General features: G+C 47.9%; 1 pseudogene; it reads right to left on the bottom strand.

The window, feature by feature from the left end:
* Positions 1 to 596: 596 nt before the first annotated feature.
* LOC128801782 (RELT-like protein 1) lies at positions 597 to 5,868 on the bottom strand (annotated as a pseudogene).
* Positions 5,869 to 9,616: the final 3,748 nt, after the last annotated feature.

Raw genomic sequence — 9,616 nt, 5'->3', positions numbered from 1 at the left:
TGTAGATGTGCCCCCAGACTTTGAACAGTGAGGACGCTATTGCGTCCCCCTTTTTCGACTCCGTCATGAGGCAACGACCCAAGTCGTGCCAAATTCTCTGATCCAAGGCACGTCTGAGATCCACAGAAAATCCATGGTCCCAGGCCCAACCCAGGAGTCCAACGAGCTCGGCATCGGACACTGGGGCCCCCAGCTGAGGGATATAACCCTGCCAGGAGGACAGAACCAGCCATTCAGCCGTAGAAAGTTGGTTCCCCATTTTCAAGGAAACCATCCCTCAGCAGACAATTTAACATCTGCATGTAACTGAACCAGTCTCTACTTTGAGGTACCCTGCACAGAGTTTGAGGGCTTATGTACTAAAGGCACAGATGCAGATTTGGCTGACATAATTATGTATGTTTCACTTGGCTACAAGCAGTTAGATTAAAAGAATAATTTCATATTTCAAAGGCTGGCTTTTACCTTCAGCTAACACTAGTCAATTTTGGAGCGAGCAGAACAGAGAAGAAAAATCCAGACGGACCACTGGGGTGAATGCAGTTTATCGATGAGGTAATCATATTACTCTTAATATTGAGCTTGTAAATGCTTGTCTAAGTACAAAAATAGTTTAAGACTTGATAAAGCTTTTACCTTTCCTGCCAAAAACTTGTACATATGTTTTCTTTCCAAGATGAAGCCATTCATTATGATGTCCACACAGCTCAACAGCATTTAAGTGTCTAAATCTCACTATTTTACTGGTCAAAAACCATTAAGTGTTTAACCTTGCAGGAATGACATCACAGAACTTGTAAAATCCTACATTGCCATAAATACATTTTCTTAAATAGCATGCATCTCTTGGGAGTTTTCAGTTTTCTCCAAAGTGCTTGCAGACCATCTTCTTCTAAAAGTTCCACCTTTACTCTGAGCTTCTCCTCTCTTGCATTTCCTGCTTTGCAGGCGTGGCAGGTGCTTCACTTATGTCCTGTTTCGCAGGCATGGCAGGCATCTCGCCATTGACACTCTCCATGCCACTAACGGACATCAAGCTTTTCCTCTCTTTGGAGTTTGATTTGTGATCCACTTTTGTGACTCGAAATCTTCCCACAGAAAGGACTGTAACTTCTCCAGAAGACTTCTTCTGTTCTCTTTAGATTTTTGAGCTGGCTTTATAAGGTGCCATCGTTTGTGACTACAGTGAGCACAAACATCCTTTTCAACCACTCCTCCAACAGTATGGAAGTGGTGGGCTTTGCAGCTGTGTCTGAACAGAACAACATCAGGTGACAAAGGAGTCCCTGGACTCACTGGACTCTCAGGAGAGGTAGGAGATAATGCGCTTTCAGGTTCAAAGACACTGCATTCTGCTACCATGGCCTTTATCACATAAGCATTTGCTTATTTTTTCATGATGTAGTTAACAATTTGTCCCACAGTGTCACTATTCTCATGTATAGTTTCATTCATTTCTACTTTTTTATCAATTTTTTCTTCTTCTAGTTCTTCAGCTTCTGTTGTACAACGGTATCCTTTTTTCTTAAGGATATGGCAGATAAGGATCCCCAAGAGACCCATGATGAAGAAAACAGGAACCAAAGCATATGCAATATACTCTAGGTGTTCAGCATTGCCATCATTGCCATCCATTTTAGTTGTCAAAGTAGTTGTCTGTAAGCCATGGCTTGACAAAACCCATGGAACCTCTCCATCTAAGCTGTAAAATATAAAGATAGTCAACCTCAGACAAGTCTTTTGGTTGTAATCACAGTTACTCAGATACACAGGTGTTGCTTTTCGTTCTTTTCTCTCTCCGACTTCCTTGTTTTCGCCCGGTGACACTTTCCCGGGGCGCCGGCCAGGCGCTTCTGGGAGCAGCCGGAGAGAGAGAGAGGCAACAAACACCTTTGTGGCTTCATTAGATACGGACAGAGCTGTTTAGAGAGCGCGATCAAGACTGGGATAAAGAGACTCAAGAGATTGGACACTTGTGCAGTCCAAAGTAGGTTGTATTTGCCCGATCGCCGCACGTACAAGTGACAGTGATCTGGGGTCCGGACAAAGGTTTTATAGGGGAAAATAAGAGATAAGGTGAAACCAATAGAACAATGTCCAGTGTGAATACATTATAGGTAAAATCCAATGGGAATAACTCCAGGGGGAAGGATGAACACACGTAAAAATACAGAATAGAAACTCCAGCTTTAGGTTTAGGAAATAGAAACTCCCATCTCAAATTCACAAAGCCTTTTTGCTCCATTTGCATAGCTGCACACTGCAACATCTCCCTCTTTTTTGTTTAATAAAATGAACGGAGCTTTGGGGGAAGGAGAAACTGCGGCTATCAAACTGCAGTGTTGTTTTGTCTTCCATCTTCCCACCACTCTCCTCCCGTGGTGGCAGCAGCAACTACAACAGGTGCGGAGGCTGCAAACTTGGAGGAAGCAATGCCAGAAATGATTCGCTTGAGAATCCCAAATGATAGCAAAACTAAAAAGATTGCAACTACAAAATAACAAATGTCCTTTAGAAGGGACAACACTCACCCAGAAAGATCCCAGCCCTTAAACATGCCCTTGAACCAGTCTTCATTCTCCTGCTTTTCTGGAGCCAAATGAGGAGCAGGAATATAGGAATTGACATCCTGCTAGTCTGAAAGAAAAATGAAATCATACAACAAGGTAAACTAACAATAAAAATTCTGCCAGTATAAAGGAAAAATAGGAATTGGGGTTCTCCTCCTCCCTTGCGGCGTTTCCTGTCTGACGCAACGGCGTCATCTGTGGGGTCTCCAACACCCCCCTAACCCACCCCATTTGTATCATCACGCAGGGTAGGTCTGCGCTCCCCAATTAGTTTTTTTGCTGGTTGGAGAATTCTCCCCCCCTCTCCCTCCCCCCATGAGGAGGCGCTGTCCCCCGAAAGGGGCACTGGCTGATGAAATGGCCTTCCTCATTGCAGTAAAAACACCTGCGTTTGGGAGGAGGAGAACTCGATGTTGGAGTTTCTGGGGTTGCTGATGTCGGAGCAACCACTTTTTCCTGAGGACTTTCCACTAAGTCCTCTGCCATCAGGGTGGCTTTTCTTGTGCACTCCTCGATGAGCTGATCCAGCGTAGGTGGAGGAGACGCTGGAAGAGCCATGATGACTCGCTGACAGGCATCATTTGCATTTGTGGTGACAATTTCAAACGTGATTTCATCTCATGCTTCTTGCCCTTCCACCTTTTTCTCGACCGTGTCTCTCACTCGATCAACAAAATCCATGAATGGCTCTGAAACAGATTGCTTGAGAGCCATATAAGGTATTATAGGTTCTTTTGAGGGCATACTAAGAAATGCCCGTTCTGCTGCGTCTTTTGTGAGATCTAACACTGGTTTTGGAATCCCTGCTGCCTGCTTTTGGGCTTGATTCCAGTCCCCTGCACCCACAAGATGTTCGAGGGTGATCTCATCATCCTCTATATTTGTTGCATAATCAGGACTCTGCAAAATTCCTGGAAGAAGGTCTCCTGCAAACCTTTTCCAAGTTCTTTCCCACATTCTGTATTCTGATGGAGGGAGCAAGCAACTGAACAAGCGCTTTAAATCAGTGGGAACTAAGGTGTTAGAATTGAAAGTTACTTTTAACATGCTCTTAAAAAAATCGCTTTTTTGTCCAAATTCACGTTTTGTTTTGCAGAGTTCCTTTATGCTTTCATATGAAAGTGGTTCCCATCTGGGGTTTTGCCCTCTCGCGTTGTACAACACTGGTGTGAGAAACAAGGAATTTGAATCTCTGCCTGCTTTCTGTTTCCCAGCTTCGGCCTCCCCACCTTTCCCGTCACCATGGGAACCAGAGGCCGGAGCTTGGGACACAGGAGGAGCGGGGGCAGGGTCCGGAGGCTCGGGGGTGGAGGTTTGTGTGGGAGTGGCTGAGGTTGGTGATGCCGTGTGGAGCGGGGCGGGATCGGGTGATGGAACCTCGAGGGGTGGAGCTGAAGGAACAACCTGGAGGGGCGGTGCTGTGGGCGGAGGCCTGCAATAACACTTGGGAGGAGTTTGGTCTGCCTCAAGAGAGGAGGAGGAGGGGTCAGGACAAAGGGAAGGAGAGTCAGGGACTGGTGGGGGGGGGGTACCTGGGAAGAAGGAGTTCCCGCCGCGCTTCTTTGTCCATCTGGTGATGAGAAAAAGACCCCCGCCACGCGGCCTCCACCATCTTGTGGCGGTTCGTCCCATGGGGTGTGAGGGAAGGGGTTAGAAGGAGTACAGCATTTTTGGGAACAGCCACAACTCTGAAAAGAATCAGAAGAAGGTTTAGGAACAGAAGTTTCAACAGAGCAATTAGCATTTTCAGACTGTGGGGGTCGGGGAGACGGGGGAACTAAAGCAGATGGGCTCTTTTCAGTTTCCCGTGTTTCCCGACTGTCTGCACCCTCTTTAACAATGTCATAAACTAACAAAAAGATCCTCATGAAACCCTTTTTCACTGAAGGATCCCCCTTCTTGGTGCCTTCTGTTAAAACTGTGACAACCCCCTTTCAAAAAACTTTCTGCCTCACATCCTGAGCTGAGACGTTTGGAAACTTTAAAATCAACCACTTTATGAACTTTTTCACAAAACTTTTAGAAAAACTTTCTCCTGACTCTGTCAGGGTTACTTTTACTTGGTAATAAATCTCTTTTTGCTGTTTGGACAACTTCCCACCCATGTTGCCCACCAGCAAGCCTCACCCGCCTGCTGCTGAAAAAACAAAGAAAAAAAAACTAAATAAGTCTAAAACCCGACGGCGGCACCCCGCATGCAGCGCGCTTGCGTGCCTTTTCCCTCCGCGGGAACGGGGTACCTCCACCCAGATCCACTAACCGGGGCCTTCCCGCGTTAATTTTGAATCTTACCGATCCGTCGACCCTTAAAAAACGAAAAACAACAGTGGTTCTCAGTCTGAAGTCGTCTTCTGGGGTGTGCAGAAGCTGCGACCTCGCTCCGCTGGAAACCCGGAACCCGGCAGGAGCCAGAATAGTTTCTTAGCGGCGATAGTGCTTCGGGGCTGAGCAGCGGGAGTGGAATCCCCCTCGGACTCGCCGTGGTCCAAGCGGCTTTTCCCGCCAGGTGGACTCTGGCGCAGGAGGTTCAATGGTGGCGGCGCCAGGGACTGTGTCTCCCACAGTGATGGCGGTGGAAATCAGCATCTGGAAAAGCCCCAAACCAGAGCACTATCTGCCGCACTATGAAAACAGTTCCCGCATCAAAGCCACGCGTTCGGGCGCCACTTGTTGCTTTTCGTTCTTTTCTCTCTCCGACTTCCTTGTTTTTGCCCGTTTCGCTTTCCCGGGGCGCTGGCCAGGCGCTTCCAGGAGCTGCCGGAGAGAGGCAACAAACACCTTTGTGGGTTCGTTTGATACGGACAGAGCTGTTTAGAGAGCGCGATCAAGACCGGGATAAAGAGACTCAAGAGATTGGACACTTGTTGTGCAGTCCAAAGTAGGTTGTATTTGCCCGATCGCCGCACGTACAAGTGACAGTGATCTGGGGTCCGGACAAAGGTTTTATAGGGGAAAATAAGAGATAAGGTGAAACCAATAGAACAATGCCCAGTGTGAATACATTATAGGTAAAATCCAATGGGAATAACTCCAGGGGGAAGGATGAACACATGTAAAAATACAGAATAGAAACTCCAGCTTTAGGTTTAGGAAATAGAAACTCCCATCTCAAATTCACAAAGCCTTTTTGCTCTGTTTGTGTAGCTGCACACTGCAACACACAGGTAGTGTTCTTTCACCTCAGCAATTGCTCAAGACAAATTACAGCACCAAGAGCAGAGCTGTTGCCCAGCCTGTCAGCCATCAGGCCCAGCGTTGGTGCAGTTGGCGGGATCCCGCTGGTCGCTGCCAGAGCCATTCTCGACGCCTTGCCCACACTGCTGCGTGTTGGCAGCAGGGCTGCTGCCGCCCTGCCCAGCCCAGCCCGGGATGTACTTACAACAAATTTGGGCCAAGTACTCTGCTGTTGTGGGTCATGGAGACAAAATGCCAGTCAGTGTCTTTCAGGTGGAGTGGTTCTGTCAGCTGTAACCTGGAAGGGTCATTGATAGAAGTTGTGGTTAGAATAGGTTCGCCTAAGTCATAGCAAAGGTTATTTGGTGTCGTGTCTGGTGGTGGACCAGCAGAAGTGGTCTTTGAAGCATCTGCTTCACTTAGAGAAATTGGGATGCTACCGTGCGCCCTTGGTCCTCATTCCCTTAGCCTGCTCTTTTTGTGTCTGCACACCTGGCAGGCAGGCGCTCCCCATTTAGTTTTGTTGTTGTTGACCCCCTGGGAGCATTTGTATTTCTCCTCCCCTGCTATTTTTAAATTCATCAAATTGCTTTTTCAGGGGACATTGGTTAACCCAGTGCCCAAGGTTCTTACAAAGCAGGCATGGCTTTGTGGGGTCAACTATTGCTGGTCTTTGATGCTGCCCAGTGTGCAGCTGTGCTGATGGAATGGGCGCTGGGCTGGCAACGGCAACTCTCTGTGGTGGTCTTGGCAGCAGCTTTGGTCTGGTGTCCTGAGCCACACTCATCAGAGGCACTTTCCTGTTACAAACTGGAAGCATATCTTTTAGTGTAGGGGGGGTTCTAAAGGTAAGCTTAAAATGGCAGTTCGACACTGTTCATTCGCGTTTGCAAATGCCATTTCCTCTAGAACCTCTTCCCTTTCATTCTCTTTCCTAACTTGGATTTTGATAGCTCTAGTTAGCCTTTCCACAAATTTCAAAAAAGGCTCTGATGGTAGCTGTTTGATCTTACTACATGGCTCAAGAGGGCCATCAGGTTGAAAGGTAAAGAAGGCTTTTTCAGCTGCATCTTTGACTCTCTCAAGGACTTCCACAGGGATTACTGCAGCTAGGACTTGGACCAGAGACCATTGGCCCTCACCAGAGAGATGCTCAGTGGTAGTTGGCACGCCATTGGCATCCTTTGCTGTGTTTGGATCAGCATGCAAGTCTGGGAGAGACTCTTTCAGCACTTGTTTCCATGCCAATTCCCATAGTTTGAATTCTGTAGAGGTCATGAGGCACGAAAAAAGCTGGTTTAAATCATGAGGGACTACTACAGTCCTACCCAGTTCAGCATTTAAAAGGCCAGGGAAGTATGGGCTATGTGGGCCATAGTCTTTGTGTGCTTTGCAGACTTCTTTCATTATTTGTTGTGCAAAAACTTTCTAATTGGCAGTTGTGGCTCCTCCCCCTTGCCCTGCATGCTGATATGTGACGGGGCAAGTGAGAAATTGGGACCCTGTATTGGGTCTGCGGTTCCCTGCTCCTTATCTTTTGAATTGGAAGCATTGGGATCACTGGTGCGGCTATAGGGACAAGCAGTGGGCGTGCTCCCCCATGGGAACCCAGGGAGGGGGCGGGGACACTGTGGGAACAGGGGATGGGGACAGGGGGGTTGGCAGGGGTCAGGGACTCCTGGTGACATCACGTCGGCAGACACCCCCTGGCTGGGGTAGGGGGGCAGAGCTGAGGGAGTGGCAGGTAAGGTGCGGGGAGGGAAGGTATCATGAGGATCGGGGGGGGTGAGGGGAAAGAAAGAATTTTTGGGATGCTGAGGGGAATCATGGGAAGAAGGAGACCAGGCAGGGCACGGTGCCATGTGGCATCCTTCATTTTCTTGGCTCTCTGGGGACCGGGAGCCATTTTGGTGGTCACTGCTCTCTGAAAAACTAAATGTGCTCGGGGTTTCTGAACTGGAGAGATAGGGGATCAGGGAGAATTCCACGCGGTCTGAACAGGACTTTGTGGAAAGTGGGACTCAGGCACTTTAAGATGCTCAGGGAGCTGGTTTCCCTGGGCATGAGCAGAGTCTGCTTTCTTTAAAACACCGAGTTTTGGGGTAGAGGGTTCAGATCTGGGGTGGGGAGAAATAGGAAGAGCAGAGGTACATTCCTTGTTATTTGGCTTTTCCTTCATTTCCCTTTGCTTGAGTAAAGCTGATCGAACTTGCAAACTCCAAAACACAAATTCAGCTGAAGACGTGTCCCCAGACCTTCCCAAGGTTATCAATTCGTGACCCACCGTGTCCCAAAAGTGGGTGTTGTGGACTTGTTCAGGAGAAACTTGCGGGAAGTGTAGAATAAGCCACCGTATAAAGTGTTTCAATTTTCCCTTAGAAAATGATACATTTCCACTAACTAAAATTCCTATAATCTGATAATATATTCCTTTCTGTGCCGTGCTTAGCTTAGCCCCCATTTTAGATGTAAAAGGCATAGCACAACCTCACACCTTTTGCTGGTGGCCAAGCTTAGGGAGGAAGTTGAAAGATTAAGGAGTATCAGGGAATGTGAAAGGGAAATAGACTGGTGGAGTTCAGCCCTTACATCTTTAAGGGAGGCCCACCAAGAGTCAGAGGACTCCTATGCCTCTCAGGCAATAGAGGGGCACCTGGCAGATGAAGGGGAGTGGAAATGGGTCCCTGCTCAGGGAGGTGATAATAAAAATTCCTCCCAACCTCCATCCCCTAGCCAGGTGCCACTTCAGAATAGGTATGAGGCCCTGGATCTAGAGAGCCAGCCAGATGATTTAGAAGAAAATTATCCACCCAGTGAGCCTCCCAGTTATGACTCACCTGTAAGACGGATCACCACCTTTGACATCAAGAAGAAAAGAAGGGTAATCATAATGGGTGATTCCCTTCTGAGGAGAACAGAGGGCCCCATATGTTGACTAGACCCATCCCAGAGGGAGGTCTGCTGCCTCCCTGGGGCCCGGGTACAAAATATCACTGAGAGACTTTTTGGGCTGATTCAGCCCTCTGATCATTACCCACTGCTGATACTCCAGGCTGGCAGTCCTCCTGGAGTGGCAGGTGTGGTTCTGTTGGAGCAGTGATCCTGTAAAAAAGGGGTGTAGTCTTCCTGCAGTGGAAGAGGCAGCTGTTCCTCTAGGAAATCCAGTACAGAAAAGAGCCGTGTTGGTGTTCCAGAAACTCAAGATTTTATCCAGGTAAAAATGCTTGGCTTCTCCCTCAGGGCGGAGCATCTCACAGTGAGATGTTACAGTTCTTATCAGTCATGCGTGACACTCAATGGCCCATTATCAGCAGATGTCTCCCCTGAGAGAGGACTGGTTGTGGAAGAGATAAGGAAAACTGCTCACTTAACACAAGACAACTGCTATACAGATGGCAAATGAATACATCTTGCTTCTCAATCTGGGACACCTTTATTAAACTTTTAAATTTTAACAGGAAAGTGAACCATGTTTTTCACAATTTGGAGGCCTCACCCAGGATTAACACATTGCTTCTGAGACCACCAGGAGATGCTGAGTGGGGAGGGCGCCCGCTGATTTCAATGGCTTCACTTTCTTCTTCTGGTGAGATTAGCGGTTGCAGGTTGAAACCCTGTGGACAAAAGGAGACACATAAAGCAAAGGAAAGGGAAAAGGCTCCCTAAAACGGTGGTAGCCCCAAAATGCTTGTGCACGAAGACTCTAAGAAGAAAAGAGGATTGTAAGTACTCTTTGGGGGGCTGGAGGGTGGCAGGAATTGGGGAATGGATGTGTGTGAGTGAGATGTGGGCTGGTTATCCCAGACCTGCAAAGTGAGTGATGAGTCTCCAACGCTGCGGTTCCATTCTTTCATGACAAAAGCAGCCAGTAA

Source organism: Vidua chalybeata, chromosome 31 (assembly GCF_026979565.1).
Source record: "Vidua chalybeata isolate OUT-0048 chromosome 31, bVidCha1 merged haplotype, whole genome shotgun sequence".
In the NCBI taxonomy this organism is placed as follows: Eukaryota; Metazoa; Chordata; class Aves; order Passeriformes; family Viduidae; genus Vidua; species Vidua chalybeata.
The sequence above is the reverse complement of the archived record's forward strand: the minus strand, read 5'-3'. Positions and strand labels throughout refer to the sequence as shown.